The sequence below is a fragment of the Hyperolius riggenbachi genome, chromosome 12 (assembly GCF_040937935.1).
Source record: "Hyperolius riggenbachi isolate aHypRig1 chromosome 12, aHypRig1.pri, whole genome shotgun sequence".
In the NCBI taxonomy this organism is placed as follows: Eukaryota; Metazoa; Chordata; class Amphibia; order Anura; family Hyperoliidae; genus Hyperolius; species Hyperolius riggenbachi.
In genome coordinates, this window is record NC_090657.1 from 197836510 (window position 1) to 197852206 (window position 15697).

Here is a 15697-nt window from a genome sequence, read left to right on the forward strand (position 1 = left end):
TGGAGCCGAAAGCAGCCACAGCGCCCCCGCTGGAGCCAGCAAAGGTAAATATTGAATTGATAGTCGGGTCTGTCGCCGGCTGTTCGGAGGGCTGCAGCGAGACCCCCGTGGGACAGAGGACGGCGTGGGAAGCCTCATTAGGATCCCGAGGCTTCCCCCACCCGAGGTGAGTACCCCCCAGGGGATGTTTTTGATGTTACAGAGTCTCTTTAAAGCTGGATTGTCAGCCATAAAATCAAATTCAATATACCGTCTGCTGTGTTTAGTCTGCAGTCTACAACCGGACCCTGCTTTGCAAGCATTTCAATATAATAAAAAATGTTTCTGCTGTAATAAATCTTATATCAGTTGCCTTGCACTATTTGGTAAATTGCCAGGGAGAAGGAAGCTTGTCATCTTCCCTCCCACATTCCTTCTAAACACTGATTGGCTGAGGGCAGTTCAGTATGACATAAGGCTGAGAAGGGAAATGTACCTCACCCCTCTGCAGAAGCTGCTGGAATACAATCTATGCTGTGCTCACATGTGTTTACAAAGCAAGCTACATATGACAGTGCAGTTTCTAGGAAACAAAAAGAGTAAGGGAGGAAATTACATCAGGATTGGCTTCAGTCAGAGGCAGCAAAGATGAAAAATTCCTGAAACAGTTTTCTCTTTATTTACTTTATAAAATTCACTTTAATAAAAATGTGGACAGTACAATACATATGCTATGTAAGTAGAACAAGTATGTATCTACTTATATAGATAAATACTACAACACAATCAAGAAGGTGCAGTGCCAGGTTAGTGCATGCACAGTAGAGCGCGACTCAGCTGAATCCTGGACTTTACTAGGCCTGATCATCTAAGGGGCCCGGGAGGACAACAAGGGACCTACAAGACTACCAAGGGGCTAAAAGAAACCCTAGGTACATAAAAGCAATTTATTTACTTATTTATGTATTTATATAGCACCGACATATTACGCAGCGCTGTACAGAGTATATTGTCACTTATCACTAACTGTCCCTCAGAGGGGCTCACAATCTAGTCCCTACCATAGTCATATGTCTGTGTATGTATTATGTAGTGCATGTATCATAGTCTAGGGCCAATTTAGGGGAAAGCCAATTAACTTATCTGTATGCTTTTTGGGATGTGGGAGGAAACCGGAGGGCCTGGAGGAAACCCACACAGACACGGTGAGAACATACAAACTCCTTGCAGATGTTGACATGGCTGGGATTCAAACCAGGGACCCAGCGCTGCAAGGCGAGAGTGATAAACACTACGCCACCGTGCTGCCCTTGCATTTGATTTAATTGCATCTTGGATATCCTATATATCAAAAATAAAAAAATGCTTGTAACATTTATTTTTATACAAAAGTACAATATGATTTCAAGTAGGGAACTTTTAAACAATATGATCATTATTGGGCCAGTTGCCCAGATGGCTGAGTGCCTGCGGGGTATGTCCCTGTCTGTAATGTTGACTTTATGGGCTCCGTAAGGACCCAGGCGTGAGTGAGACAAATGTGGAGTGATGGGCGGTGATGGCAGGCGACATCTCAGAGAGGGAATATCTCCACGCTCAGCACAGCACAACACAGGAACTGTTTGGAAGATCCTGAGCGATAAGACTTGCAGAATCCCTCAGACAGAAGTGACGCAATCGCCTAAGAATGACATTACACGCTTCCACTGGTGGCTCTCCCTGCCCCACTTGTTTTCCATTACAAATACGCTGAAATCTTTCATATCTTGGAGCTCGGGACTCTGTGGAGCATTCAGCATAAAGGATCAACCTCAGGCCATGTCTGGGCTTTATGCAGGATGGACAGGACAAACTGGCCCTTATTCAGACAATAACACGGGTGGAGGCGCCCTGTATAACTACGATTCCATCTAACAGTCTAAAAAGAACTAGGCCATTCTAACTGGAATTTTATTCAAACACGGTTATTGTGCTTGGATAAAAGCATTTCCTCTTAGACTGGCCTAGGAGAGGTAAGGGAGGATTTCCTATATACTGGGTGTTTCCTCCCTTGTTTGCACCTCAGCTGGGAGGTAGTAGTTTTTTAGCTTTATCCTAAAGAACTCTAGAAGTGCGACCGACCGGCTCCTGTTTCACAGACCTGGAAAACCGAGCGGGACGGTCATTTTCCCGCAGGCTCTAACAGTGATTGCAAGTCTTTGCAGCCTACCATTGTGATTATATTTACTGAGATTACAATTAAAGCAGCTTGTAGTGAGACCGCACCATCGGGCTCCTGGGCCCATTTGAAATTCACTCTTTCTTCTAAATTTTCTCTTAGGAGATCATTTTTCAACTTCTTTTTAAAATAACTTTTCAGCACCTTGCAATTGAAACAGAACCAAATAATAGATGAAAAAGCACCGTCAACAGTATTTTGTTGCTTACTGGGGGCAGGTGTGAAAATATAATCTAGTAGACAAATCAGAAGAGAAAGTCAATTGCATATGCGCAATGTCATCTGCGCTGTCCTCTCCTCCATCCCCATAGAAATAGACAAGTCACACTAGGATCGCGTCCTGATTCCTTTGGGCACCCACTATAGTGCACCTATAGCTTCAGATAGATTTACCATCTCTGATTGCATGTCATTGAGCGTTATAGTACAGTCCAACTTCAGAAAACCTGTCATGTAAAGCCCTGATTTTTAACCCACACATTGAGAAAGAAGGAAAAAGGAACACAGTATAGTTCTGTGTAGGATTGTGTCTGTACATTCACAGATTTACAACTTCATGCTACTTCCTGCACTAGTTAAAAAAAGCCATCCATACTGAACCTTGTGCTGACCGCCTAACGCAGGATTGCGGGGGAAGAGAGGCTCTCTTGTTCTTCCGTGACGCATATGTACGTCATTTCGTGACGTACGGGATTTGATGGGAGCTCACGCTTGTACGTCGCGCACTCCCATCACTGTAAAAAGCAGGTCCCAGCAATCAGCGCTGTCAGGCTGTTTTTTTTTTTATTTATATGCTAAATTGTATTTATATAGCGCTGACATCTTACGCACAAGCCTGGTCCACCCATGATGCCAAGTGAGGCGACTTCCTCAGGCGGCAGATATCTGGGGACAGCACCAGGCAGAAACAGGAATTGTAGGGAGTGCCTGGCTAACCTATACCTGGGGCAACTGTACCTGGTTAACCTATACTGGAGGCAATAGTCCAATCTTAGCTGCGCTCATTCATGCATCCAGAGATTCATTTGCCATTGCGATCACCCCTTGAGCATAAACACCTCAGAGAAAAACAAGACACATATGGCAGATAATAGTGCAGACTGTCTGGTGTAAACATATATACTCAAGCTTACGGACGTTGTGAGGGTAGGAAGCTTGGAAAGCCACCACCAGTTACAATCAAACACTCCCCTCCAAAACCTATGTCCTCCCTGCTCTCAAGCTTGAGAGCGGCAAGGAGGACGCTGGCTGTATATGACGGAGGACGAGCTGTGCCGTAATCCTAGATGGAGGGATCGGTAACATCTTTGTGACATGCTTGTGAAAAGTTTTTATGATGTACGCGCATTACTTTTTTAATAGTTATTAAATAGTTGATCTTACACATTGGCGATTATTGTCACTGTTTTGAGGTATTGTGCATGGACCACATACTGAACAAGGCATCCATTGGTGATCAGGCAGATTGAAGATTGCTGACTTAAGGAGGTCATTGGCCAAGTGCTCACCTAGCTGCACGACGGTGAGCAGGGAGGACATAGGTTTTGGAGAGGAGTGTTTGATTGTAACTGGTGGTGGCTTTCCAAGCTCCCTACCCTCACAACGTCAGTAAGCTTGAGTATATATGTTTACACCAGAGGGGTGTCAGTGGTTATAAACAGTCTGCACTATTATCTGCCATATGTGTCTTGTTTTTCTCTGAGGTGTTTATGCTCAAGGGGTGATCGCAACGGCGAATGAATCTCTGGATGAATGAATGAGCGCAGCTAAGATTGGACTATTGCTTTGAAGACAGGACTGGTAACTGTATTTAGTGCGCACCACCTCTAGTTGGTGAACTTTAACGTGATTTTAGCGCTGTGCTACTGTATCTATGTTTTTATACTGGAGGCAACTGTACCTAGCTACCAATACTGGGGGCACCTATACCTACGTATACTGAGTGTGTTTTTTGGGTGCTCATCGCAACTATAACGTATCGTGTAAATTGTCCAATGCTGTGCGATCATTCCAATGGAAGGGGGGGGGGGGGGGGCATCATCACAAGATCACAAGTTTGCCTCAGGCAGCAAACAGTCTAGAACTGTATACAATGAACAGAGGCGCCAAAAGTATAAGATTAGATTAAATGAGCTTAAAAACCAACTTAAATGGCAAAATTGAAGGAGGAAGTGGTGGTCTTACCTCCCTCAAGCAGCCACGACAACGACTGCGATTCAGACGGTCAAACATTTATTAGGAACCAGTGGTGTAGCTAAGGAGCCGTGGGCCCCGATGCAAGTTTTACATGGGGCCCCCCAGGCACTCTATACATAGCAATTGATACGGCGCACCAAAACCTGCCAATGGCAACTACAGTGTCAGAGGTACAAGAATGGAATGGGGAACAGTTTGTTAATGATTACCACTATTGAAAGCATCTATAGAAGTGATTATTATGAGCACAGGACCAATATAGAGATAATACTGCAGTTGAGGGAGGGCCCTTCGGGGCCCCGATGCGGTCGCAACCTCTGCAACCCCTATTGCTACGCTCCTGTTAGGAACTCCAAAAAGAAATGCAACGCGTTTCGCAGGTTCAACCCCGCTTCATCAGGCAATATAGGGAGGAGTATCATAATTTGAATCCTTGTGCAGATTGTTTTTTGAGTCCACCCTTGGTGGAGGGTTGCTACCCTTTCTTCCTGTCTACAGAGAGCGACTTCTTAATCCTGAGTGGGGTCAGGACAATCTCCCCACCTGCCTTTACAGTGGTTGCCTGCTGGTGACCCTGACTTGTGAGTATTTAGCAATACAAACTTATTGCCACCTTGTCCAGTACGAATTACACTATTGGGGCTCTTGGTGTTCCCTGTTTTTAACAGTCTAGAACTGTCCCTGCTTATGCAGCACTGTACAGAGAACACTCTTGTCCCTCGTAGAGGCTCACAATCTAATATCTGCCATAGTCTATGTATGTATTGTATAATGTAAGTATCTTAGTCTAGGGCTATTTTATGGGGAAGTCAATTAACTTATCTGTATGTTTATTTAAAGTAGGAGTTTTTTTTTTTGATTAATTAAAAAGTAGGACTTTTTTTTGATTAATTAAAAAAAACTAAAAAATACAGTATAAATCAAATAGCACCAAAAGAAAGCTCTATTTGTGAGAAGAAAAGGATGTAAAATTCATTAGGGTGCTAAGCTGTATGACCAAGCAATAAACCGATAAAGTTGCGAAGTGCTGAATTGTAAAACAATGGCCTGGTCACTAAGGGGGTATAAACCTCTGGGGCTCCAGAGGTTAAGGTTCACTTTAAATATGCTATATTCGGTGTATGCAGGGAAGTCGGGAGAGGTGGGAAAAAACTTGGGAACTGGCCAGACACTTTCCTGAACAGAAGTAGAATCAAGTCCACAAAACAGTCTACTTTTCATATTGACAAGTAACAATTCAATGGTGAGGAAACGCTTTTCCCCCAGTGAGTCCAATATTATCAAACAGAACACGGCAGGGAGAGACATAGCAAGTGTGACATCATAAAACATTTGTTCTGGTGATAATATTTAATCAAACAGTGCAGCTAATATGTCTTCTGTGTCGGTAAAGGCCCCGCTCTGAGTCGGCCTGTGTACCAAATCTCCCCTCTAGTAACCAACCAGCAGCAAAATATTATTCCACACCTAGTTAATCCAGTGTCATTATATTCATGTTTAACACATTCAAGATCTGTGCTGAAAGAAAAATGTTATGTGAAGCATCGCGTTGCAGCATCACGGGAATGCAATGTTGGACCCTGGGGACGCCTGACGCCATGTCGTATATGAAGCACAGCTGCACACTCTTAAGTCGGTGGAGGGAAGGGGGAAGCTGTCATATCAAAATTAGGTGACTGAGAACCGTGGAGATTTTCACAAGTTTTGGGTTGAATTCACAGACTAATGAGAGAATATTTTCATTGCCATGGAAACACAGCAACAGATAAGCACGCTGGAGCCCACCTAGAATGCACATACAGTATGTACAGGACTTTCATCAAACTCTCAAGGGGCCTGTTTCCACGACACGTGTTGCGATCACTGCACCGCAAAGAAAATGTAACCTATTCACGTCAATGGAGTGGCTTCCACTTACGTGACTTTACCTACGTGATCCAGCGCGATGCGACACGGGGGTAATGAAGGATAGCATGCAGCAGTTTTCCCGCAGCACGCATCTGATTCCCCATTGCCGCCGATGGGAAGCTGCATGACGCCGCATCCGGATATCTGGAAGGTGGACAGAAATACTCGCGACTGGATGCAATGTGATGGTCGCATCGCATCCACAATGCTACTGGAAACGGGTCCTAAGTGTATTTAGTTCTATGGCCGGAATGATGGTTGCACATCTAAAAGCAAACCTGAACTGAAAAATAAACATACATAGGTCATACTTACCGTGTAGTGTAGTCATTAATCTCTCCTCTCCTCCGTCCTTTATGTCCACTGTGATCAAAGGAATTCTCTGTCCTACATTTTAAATATGGCGATGACCAGTAACAGCTTTCGGGTCAGCACTCAGTTAGTGCCTGAGCCCACTAACGCAGTTGTGCGCAGTTGTGTCCGCTTTTCAGTTACACATCAATGTTACAGATGTTGAAACGCGGACACAACTGCGCACAACTGCGTTAGTGGGCTCAGGCCCTAAACCAGTACTATCCCTTGAGCCAGGGGCGTAACGACAAATCATGGGGCCCTCAGCAAATGTTGATACCCTTTCCCTTACCTACCCCAGGTGAGTCTCAGAACCTGGGGGGCCCATCCTCCGAGGGTCATAAAAGTATGATCATCATACTCCTCACACCCATAACAAGTGCATCTGATCTGAAGGATGGACCCCTATATTGGAGGGAGTGAAGTAGTAGCTGGGGCCCCCTTACAGCTCTGGGCCCCCCTGAGGTCGCAGGGGCTGCTCCCCTGTAGTTATGCCCCTTACTTGAGCCATAGGGACACATGGACATTACCTTGCACATTATTATTATTTATTGTATTTATAAAGCACCAACATATTACGCAGCGCTGGACAATAAATATATACAATGATACAAGGATGACAGACATAACAATGTTATACAACATAGAACAAAGTCATACATGGAAATTGTACAAAATACATGATCATGCAATATGGGCTGGTTAGGTAGGCCCAGTAATACAAGTACAGGCTGTAATAGGACAGGAGCACACAATACTGTAGATTACACTAGGGAAGGGAGGACTCTGCCAGAGGCTTACAATCTAAAGGGTGGGGTGGAAACACTAGGTGGGGCTGTGAAATATTCAGTAGAGTTACTGTGTGGTAGGAGGTGGGTAGGCCATCATAAAGAGGTGGGTTTTGAGGGCTTGCTTGAATGTGTTGAAAGAGGGAGAAAGTCTGATGGGTGGTGGAAGGGCGTTCCAGAGGGTGGGGGCAGCTCTTGAGAAATCCTGCAGGCGGGCATGGGAGTGTGAAATGCGTGGGGTGGTGAGGCGAAGGTCGTTGGAGGATCGGAGGGGGCGACCTGTGAACAAGCTCCGAGATGTAGGTAGGGCAGGTTTTGTGCACAGATTTATACGCCAGGCATAGAATCTTGAAAGTTATCCTGAAACAGATAGGGAGCCAATGCAGGGATTCACAAAGGGGAGATGTGGATGCGGAGCGGTGCGATGAATGGATGAGTCTTGCAGCTGCCTTCATCACTGATTGAAGGGTGGCAGTGCGTTTCAAGGGGAGGCCAGAAAGGAGGGAGTTACAGTAATCAAGGCGGGAGATGATGAGGGCATGGATGAGCAGTTTGGTCGTGTCCGGGGTTAAGAAGGGGCGGATCTTGGAGATATTACGGAGGTGGAAATTGCAAGCTCTGGTGATGTTTTGGATGTGTGGGATGAAGGAGAGGTCAGAGTCCAAGGTGACACCCAGACAGCGGGCCTGGGAAGTAGGGCGAATGGTTGTGTTATCAGTTGTCAGGTGGAAATCTGGGAGGGGTGCAGCAGCATGGAGTGGAAAGATCAGGAGCTCAGTTTTGTCTAGGTTAAGCTTCAGGAACCTCGCAGACATCCAGGAGGAAATTGCTGAGAGACACGTGGAGACCTTGTTTATGGTGGTGGATGAGAGATCAAGGGTATGGAGGTAAATCTGAGTGTCATCGGCATAGAGGTGATATTTGAAGCCCAGGGAGGAGATAAGCTTGCCAATTGAGGAAGCGTATATGGAGAAAAGAAGGGGGCCCAGAACAGAGCCCTGGGGGACCCCAACTGAGAGGGGGCAGGGGTTGAGGAGGAGCCATTGAAGGAAGTTGTGAAGGAGCGATTGGATAGGTAGGAGGAGATCCAGGTCAAGGCAAGACCATGGATGCCCATGGACTGTAGTGATTGGAGGAGGAGGGGGTGGTCAACAGTGTCAAATGCTGCGGAGAGATCAAGGAGGAGCAGGATGGAATAACTGCTTTTGGTCCTGGCAAGGGTAAGGTCGTTGACCACCTTGGTGAGGGCTGTTTCAGTTGAGTGTGCACGTCGGAATCCAGACTGTAGGGGGTCAAGTAGGGTATTGGTGTTGATGTATTGGGTAATGACGTTCGAGGAGTTTAGAAGCATAGGGAAGGAGGGAGATTGGGCGGTAGTTTGAGGGTAGGGCTGGGTCGAGTGAGGGTTTTTTCAGCAGGGGAAGTACAGTTGTCTGTTTGAATGCTTTGGGGAAGGTGCCTGTGGAAAGGGAAAGATTGAACAAAAAGGTGAGGACTGGGGCCAGGTCAGGGAAGTGGGGACGAAGAGTATTTGTGGGTACAGGATCACAGGGGGAGGAGGAGGGAGGGGGGGAGCTGCTAGCAGCAGGCTGACTTCATCAATGGTGGCAGGAGCAAAAGAGGTGAGGGGTGGATGAGACAGTTGTCCTTTCAGTTATAACGAACAGCAACTGATATAGTGTACAATGGCACTGAGGCTGGGGTCACAGAAGAACAGAAGACTACCTTGAGGAATATAATTGGCAGAGAGGTAGCCAGTTGCATTATGGGCATCACATGAAGGAAGCAGCAGGGATTTCCTGCCTATATAAGTAGGAGAATGTGTGGTTGTAGACACTGATCAGCTGATCAATGTTACCCTAGAATCAAAATCTGCTATGATATTCCAGGAATGCTAATAGCACAAGCAAGTAAAAAAACGGATACATTAATCTTCTTCCTTGAACAATACCAAGTAGCTGGGAACAATCTCATTCTGTCTCTTTGCCGAGTTCAATCAGGGACCCATGACGTGCCTCTAAGGACATTTTCATTCAAATTATTTTTATTATTTTAATCCAGCTTTAAGGAAAACTGAAGTGAGAAGTATATGGAGGGTGCCATATTTATTTCCTTTTACACAATACCAGTTGCCTGGCTAGCCTGCTGATGTATTTGGCTGCTGTAGCCTCTGAATCACACTAAAACAAGCATGCAGTTAAGCTTTTCAGATCTGACAATATTGTCAGAAACAACTGAGCTGCTGCATGCTTGTTCAGGATCTATGGCTAAAAGTATTAGAGGCAGAGGATCAGCAGGACAGCCAGGCAACTGGTATTGCTTAAAATGAAATAAATATGGCAGCCTCCATATCTCTCTCACTTCAGTTGTCTTTTAACATTTAGGCCACTTTCAAACTGGTATGTCTTCATTGCACTGCGTTACCCTTTTCTACTGCAGGATAACACTAAAGCAATGACAACCTGTGGGGCATTTCATACTTACCGCAGTGCGATGCGCTGGAGGTATCCAATTTAATGAGACGACAACAGGGTGTTACCAGCGAACACTCACAGCGACATGTGGCGACCAGAAGCCATGTAAGTAAATGATGCTGCCGATAACTTTATTGTCAATGCACTTCCCTGCACTTCGTATTTCCGCCTCAGGAAGCGAGCGCTAGAAAGCCTCACTTTTTGTTTGTCGTGCGGCCAGAAGTGAGATTACAGCGCAATGCTGCGATAATCTCCGAAGCCTATTTTTAACGCTGCAGTGCGATCCTCCAATCGCACCGCACCTATAATGGCTGTTGTTGGTGTGAAACTGGTCTTAGGATATACATTTCATGCAGGGGGTCATAAAGACAAAGTTTTGTTCAGTAAGGCCTCTTTTCCATGGGCAGCTAAAGGCAGCGAATTCACAGCCTGTCAGCTGCTCGTGTCCAGGCAACAGGCAGACAGACAGATGGTGGTTGCCATCCTCAAACACCATAAGTCTTTTATACCGCTGAGTAACGCTGTAGCATGCAAGTGTGACATGCAAGCGCAGAATGCTCCCAGCAGCATGAGTGCGATCATGAGAGGCACGTGCGTCCGTGTATACGCATTAGCCCCTGACCGATTGGGTTGGAGATCCACCGGGGCTGACAGCGGGACTCTGGAACACAGCAGAACTGCAGCGAGGCACTCACAGACTTCTAGGGGCTGGAAGAAGTACTGGATAAGTAAAGCTGTATATACTTTCTTCACCTTGGATTTCCTTTATGCTGGTTTCACACTGTTAACTTGGCAGCAGCGATGGCGGCATCGCACTGCCAGAAACAAGCCTTCGCATCGGGCCAAGCAGGAAGTGACACGACGCACACTTATGGTCACTTCCTGCTTCGTGGTATGCAGAAGTGCACAAAAGCGTATTGTAAAAATATGATTCCGCTCATACGCGCAGCAACGTCGCATCGGTAATTGTTTTAAAATCCACCCATCGCATAGACTAACATGTCTTCCTGGCTGACACAGATCGCTGCAAGTCGACTTGCGTGGTAACATATTTTTGGACCTGCGTCAGGGATGCTGCGAAAACGTCACTTTAGTCACGTCATACCGCAGAAGTATGAAAGTCTTCATAGACTTTCATTGCCCGGTGATGGGGTGCGGTAAAAATACCGCTCTGGAGTGAAAGGTCCCTTTAGTTAATCAGTATGGCAGCTCCATATCCCTCTCGATTCAGTGTACTTTAACCTCTTGACCACTGAGGGTTTTTACCCCTTTAGGACCAGAGCAATGTTCACCTGTCAGCACTCCTCCCTTTCTTTCGCCAATAACTTAATCACAACTAATCACAATGACTTGATCTATATCTTGTTTTTTTGCCACCAATTAGGCTTTCTTTGGGAGGTTCATTATGCTAAGAATTATTTTATTCTAAACACATTTTAACTGGAATAATAAGAAAAAAATAGAAAAAAATTCATAATTTCTCAGTTTTCGGCGATTATAGTGTTAAAATAAAACCCTCTACTGTGGATAAAACCCACACATTTTATTTGCCCATTTCTCCCGGTTATTGCAACATTTAAAATATTTCCCTAGTACAATGTATGGCGACAATATTTTATTTGGAAATAAAGGTGCATTTTTCAGATCACTAATTATAAGCCTGCAAATTAAAAAAAAATCACAGTTATATTATATACCCTCTTCACATACTTATTAAAGCAGTAGGATTAGCCATACCATGCCAGGGAAAAAAAACACATGTATAAGTAGATAAATACTTGATATAATCACATAACACATGTATTGTACTGTCCACGTTTTGATTTCAGTGAATGTTATATAGTAGATGAAGAGAATTCTGTTCCTGGTGGGAACCATGTCTTTTGCCCGCAGCTGAGGCTAAATCCTGGATGTAATTTCTGCCCTTTACTTTTTTCTTTTCTCCTCCAATCGCTGAGTCACCTAAGCCTTCCTTGTAAACACAAGTGAGCAGGGGATTAGGTTTCAGATAAGCAGCTAGGCAGGGAAATAAATTGAAGGGGAGGAATATATTACAGATAAAAAGAAGCCCCAGCATGCAACTGTATGGCACTGACTACTAAAGGACCAGTGCTCTGAAGGTATGTGATAACTCCAAATCATAACAGCAGAAAAAGTTTTGAATGCAGGATTAGCATCTTCATCACTTAATACACTCAGACCAGTTGCTATTGAAAGTTGATTTTTATGGTGACAATTCCGCTTTAAAAAAGTTCAGTCCCCAAGGCAACTACTTATGTATTTTTCTTAATGTAAATATATATATATATATATATATATATATATATATATATATATATATATATATATATATATATATATATATATATATATTTTAGACTCTTCTGCATGGAAAGCTTCACCAATAGTCACTGGGTAGCATAACTATCCTTTTGTCACTACCTGATATGTCTTCCTGAGGAAGTTGGTTATACTGGTGAAAGGTGTCAGAGTTGTGAGCCTTCATTTTAATGCTTTTTCCCACACTGGTCGCCTCTTTCAGCGTACATCTGTAATTGGCAGGAGCAGGACTGGCACACCACTTGGTCAGACACTGTGGAGCCAACCTGAGAGGCTCGCAGCGCTGGGAGCGTTCCCAGGTGAAATTATGAGGTTCTCTGCAGTTAAAGTTTTATGTCTGAGAGGAAGGAAGATAAGCATCTAAACAGACACCAGAATGGCAGGCGTTTCACAAGCCTCAGGTGACCATATGAAGACACATTATCCCAGTTACCTTCTCCACTAAAGCCTTCTACACACATAAGGTGGCTCCTGGCTGATGGTTGGAGCTGCCTCTGCCGAGAATCAATCGTGTGTACGGCACCCCCTGGTCTGCCCCTCCCCCCTTCCCACACACAGACCTTCTCCCAAGAGATGCTGGATCCTCAGTCCTGAGCGCACAGACCATTGTCCTCTGTCTTACCCCTCCTGCTGTGTGGTGCTTCATCGAGTACCGCACTTCTGGCCGTCCTCCCACCTCCATAAGAACACGTTGTTAGCATGTAACCCAAGAAATTGAATCCCAATCACCGAAGACTACAGGAATTGTGCTTGTGTGTGCACCTTTAGGGCTCTTGCACACTGCATGCGGTTCCGATTTGTGATTTTGATGCAATTTTACATGCGATTCAGATTTGCTGCATGCTGCGTTTTTTTCTGCATTTTTCTTCTTCTTTTGATAGAATCCAGAGAAAATTGTAATCGCAAATTGGAAACACAAATCGGAAATCGGAATTTGCAGTGTGCAGGGGGCCCGTGTGACTGTGGTTGTTTTTTAAAGGACCACTGTCGCAAAAATCTTAAATTGCTTTTCTCCTATGTTGCTGTCACTTACAATAGGTTTTGGACTAGTCCATCACTCCACAGGGGATTCTCAGCATAGCCTTTATTCTTTATAAAGACACTACTTTAAAAAAAAATGTATTAAGATTTATACAAAGATGCTGGCCAGCCTCCTTGCTCGCTGCACACTTTTTCACCCACATGACTAAAGTGCAAGTCAGCCGCGCCCCCTTAGCAGAGATGAGCAGCGTCCTCCTTGGCTCAGCGCTGCTTGTCTCTGCTGAGGGGGCGCGGCTGACTTGCACTTCCATTAGTCATGTGGGTGATGATGTATAGCAGGGCGCTCGGAGCGAGGACGGGCCGCAGACAGGGATGTAAACCTGCACAGCCGCACTAGCGGCTGGCGAGCTGCGCAGGTTCTGGATTTTTAAAGTGACAATTATAATCGCCATCTGATAATGCGACCCCGGGGAGGGTCTGGGGCTGTAATGGAGTGTGGATTAGAGTAGCAGAGCGCCAGAAAGTGATAAGGAAGGTGCTGATCATCTGCCATGAGGTTTAACATTACAATCAGGTACATAGCTTTTTTTGGTCACTTTGCATCGTAAGTCCTTTAAAGAGAACCTGTACTGAGTAAAAATATTTAAAATAAATGCATGAGGTAACTTCAAATGAACATTGCATAGTTACCTTGCCATCCGTTCCTCTCAGAAGCTCACCATTTTCTTCTGACAATAATCCCTTCCAGTTCTGACAACATTTTGTCAGATCTGAAATATATCAGTTGCTGTCAGTAAACTATCAGTTGCTGTCAGTTATAGCTGAGAGGAAAACTGATGTACCAGGTAATGTCCATGTTTCCCTATGGCTCAAGTGGGCGACGTTACAGTTTAACTGTGTGCTGACCAGAAAGCTGTTATGAGTAATGGCCATTTTCAAAATGGAGGACGGAAAATTCCCTTGATCACAGTGAACAAACAGGACGCGGGACAGGAGAAAGACACTGAGGAGTAGACTACATGGAAGGTAAGTATGACTTGTGTATGCTTATTTTGACTTTGATTTTCAGTTCAGGTTTTTTTTAAGGAGAATCTAAATTCAAATAAATCTTGCCACTTTAACTTACATGGAACTTCTTCTTGCCCCCCTGTAGTCATTCTGGTCCCTCTATATCATTCCGCCTTGTTCCATTCAGCCGCTCTGCCCCTCTGAAAGCTGCAAGTGTGGCCTCCTCCATTGCTCCTGTGCCCAGGAGCCTTCTACCCTTGATCAGTAAGTAAAAATTGCTACTGCGCATGCACAGAACATTCCTGGCTGCGGGAGGCAATCAAGAAGGCACGGGGCAGCCCATATGCAGTGGCCTGCAACTGGCTGCCAGCTTTCGGAGGGGCACAGCAACTGAATGGAGCAGCGCACCATGATGGCGAGGGACCAGGATTACTTCAGGGGGCTGGACAAAGACCCAGGTAAATTAAACTGGCCAGATTAATTTCACTTTAGGTACCCTTTAAGCACCCTCCATTTTTCTCCACTGTGATGAAGAGTGAGATTCCCCATATAGGATTCCTCATCTGATAGTTTATTGCTGAAACTTCTGTAGTGTCTGCAGTCCTGCCAATAAGACAGCTATTCCCAGTTTGCTGTACTTAATGCCTGCCTGATATTACCTGCTGTCACCTCTGAGAAATAACACAGTCATTAGCGCATTACTCTAATTCTGTTTTAAATATTACATTAGCTATTTTTTTAAGTAAGTAAACAGTGGGCCGTCCCTTCAGCAGCCTCTGAAGCCTGCTGTCAGCTTATTGCGGCTCAGATGTTTTGACGTAATGCAATTAACGCATTGCAAACTTCATTTTCACTGAAACACAATCAATTGTAACTCATTTTCGGATAGCCCTGCTTGCTCTAATTGCGGGCCCGTGTCTCTCGTGACTGAGCGCTTAAGTAAATTATCACACCCCTTATATGAGAGCTTGCGCTATTTACAATGACAGGCCTGAAGGTAACTGATGAGCGAGGCTGGCCTGATTGAATCATGCAAACACAAAACACATCTCGCCTCCCTAATAAACCAAAACTATAATGAAGGCAAATTAAAACAGAGACCCTCTCTTCTCTCATCAGTGTTACAGGAGGTGTCCCTTCTCCGGAAGGGTCTGAAGTAATAATAATCACAGGACAAAGAGTGGGAAATTGGGTTAAATGGAAGGAAATTGAGTTTTTCTATGTTAATGTACAGCTGTGCAATAAAGTGTTCATTATCTGGTAGGAACACACGACAATATCATTAAGGCTTCAGGCACGTGGCTGATAATCAAGTCAAATGTTCGGTACGCAGTCAGCAGCACACTTCCTGTGTTAATCGATGGTCCAGTGCACACCAGCGTACAGAGACGATATGTTAGTACCACCGTGTTGAGACGCAACTAATCTAGACATGGCTTACAGGGACCGTAGAG

At 44.9% G+C, this 15697-nt stretch overlaps 1 protein-coding gene across 1 annotated transcript in view; it reads right to left on the bottom strand.

Annotated features, from left to right (window-relative positions):
- The window catches only part of TMEM220 (transmembrane protein 220), a 292061-nt gene extending 285403 nt beyond the window's left edge, over positions 1–6658 (bottom strand). The window contains exon 1 of the mRNA XM_068262954.1: positions 6617–6658. The gene's annotated coding sequence lies outside the window, so the exon portion shown is untranslated. The remainder of the gene's footprint in view (positions 1–6616) is intronic.
- Between the last annotated feature and the right edge of the window lie 9039 nt (positions 6659–15697).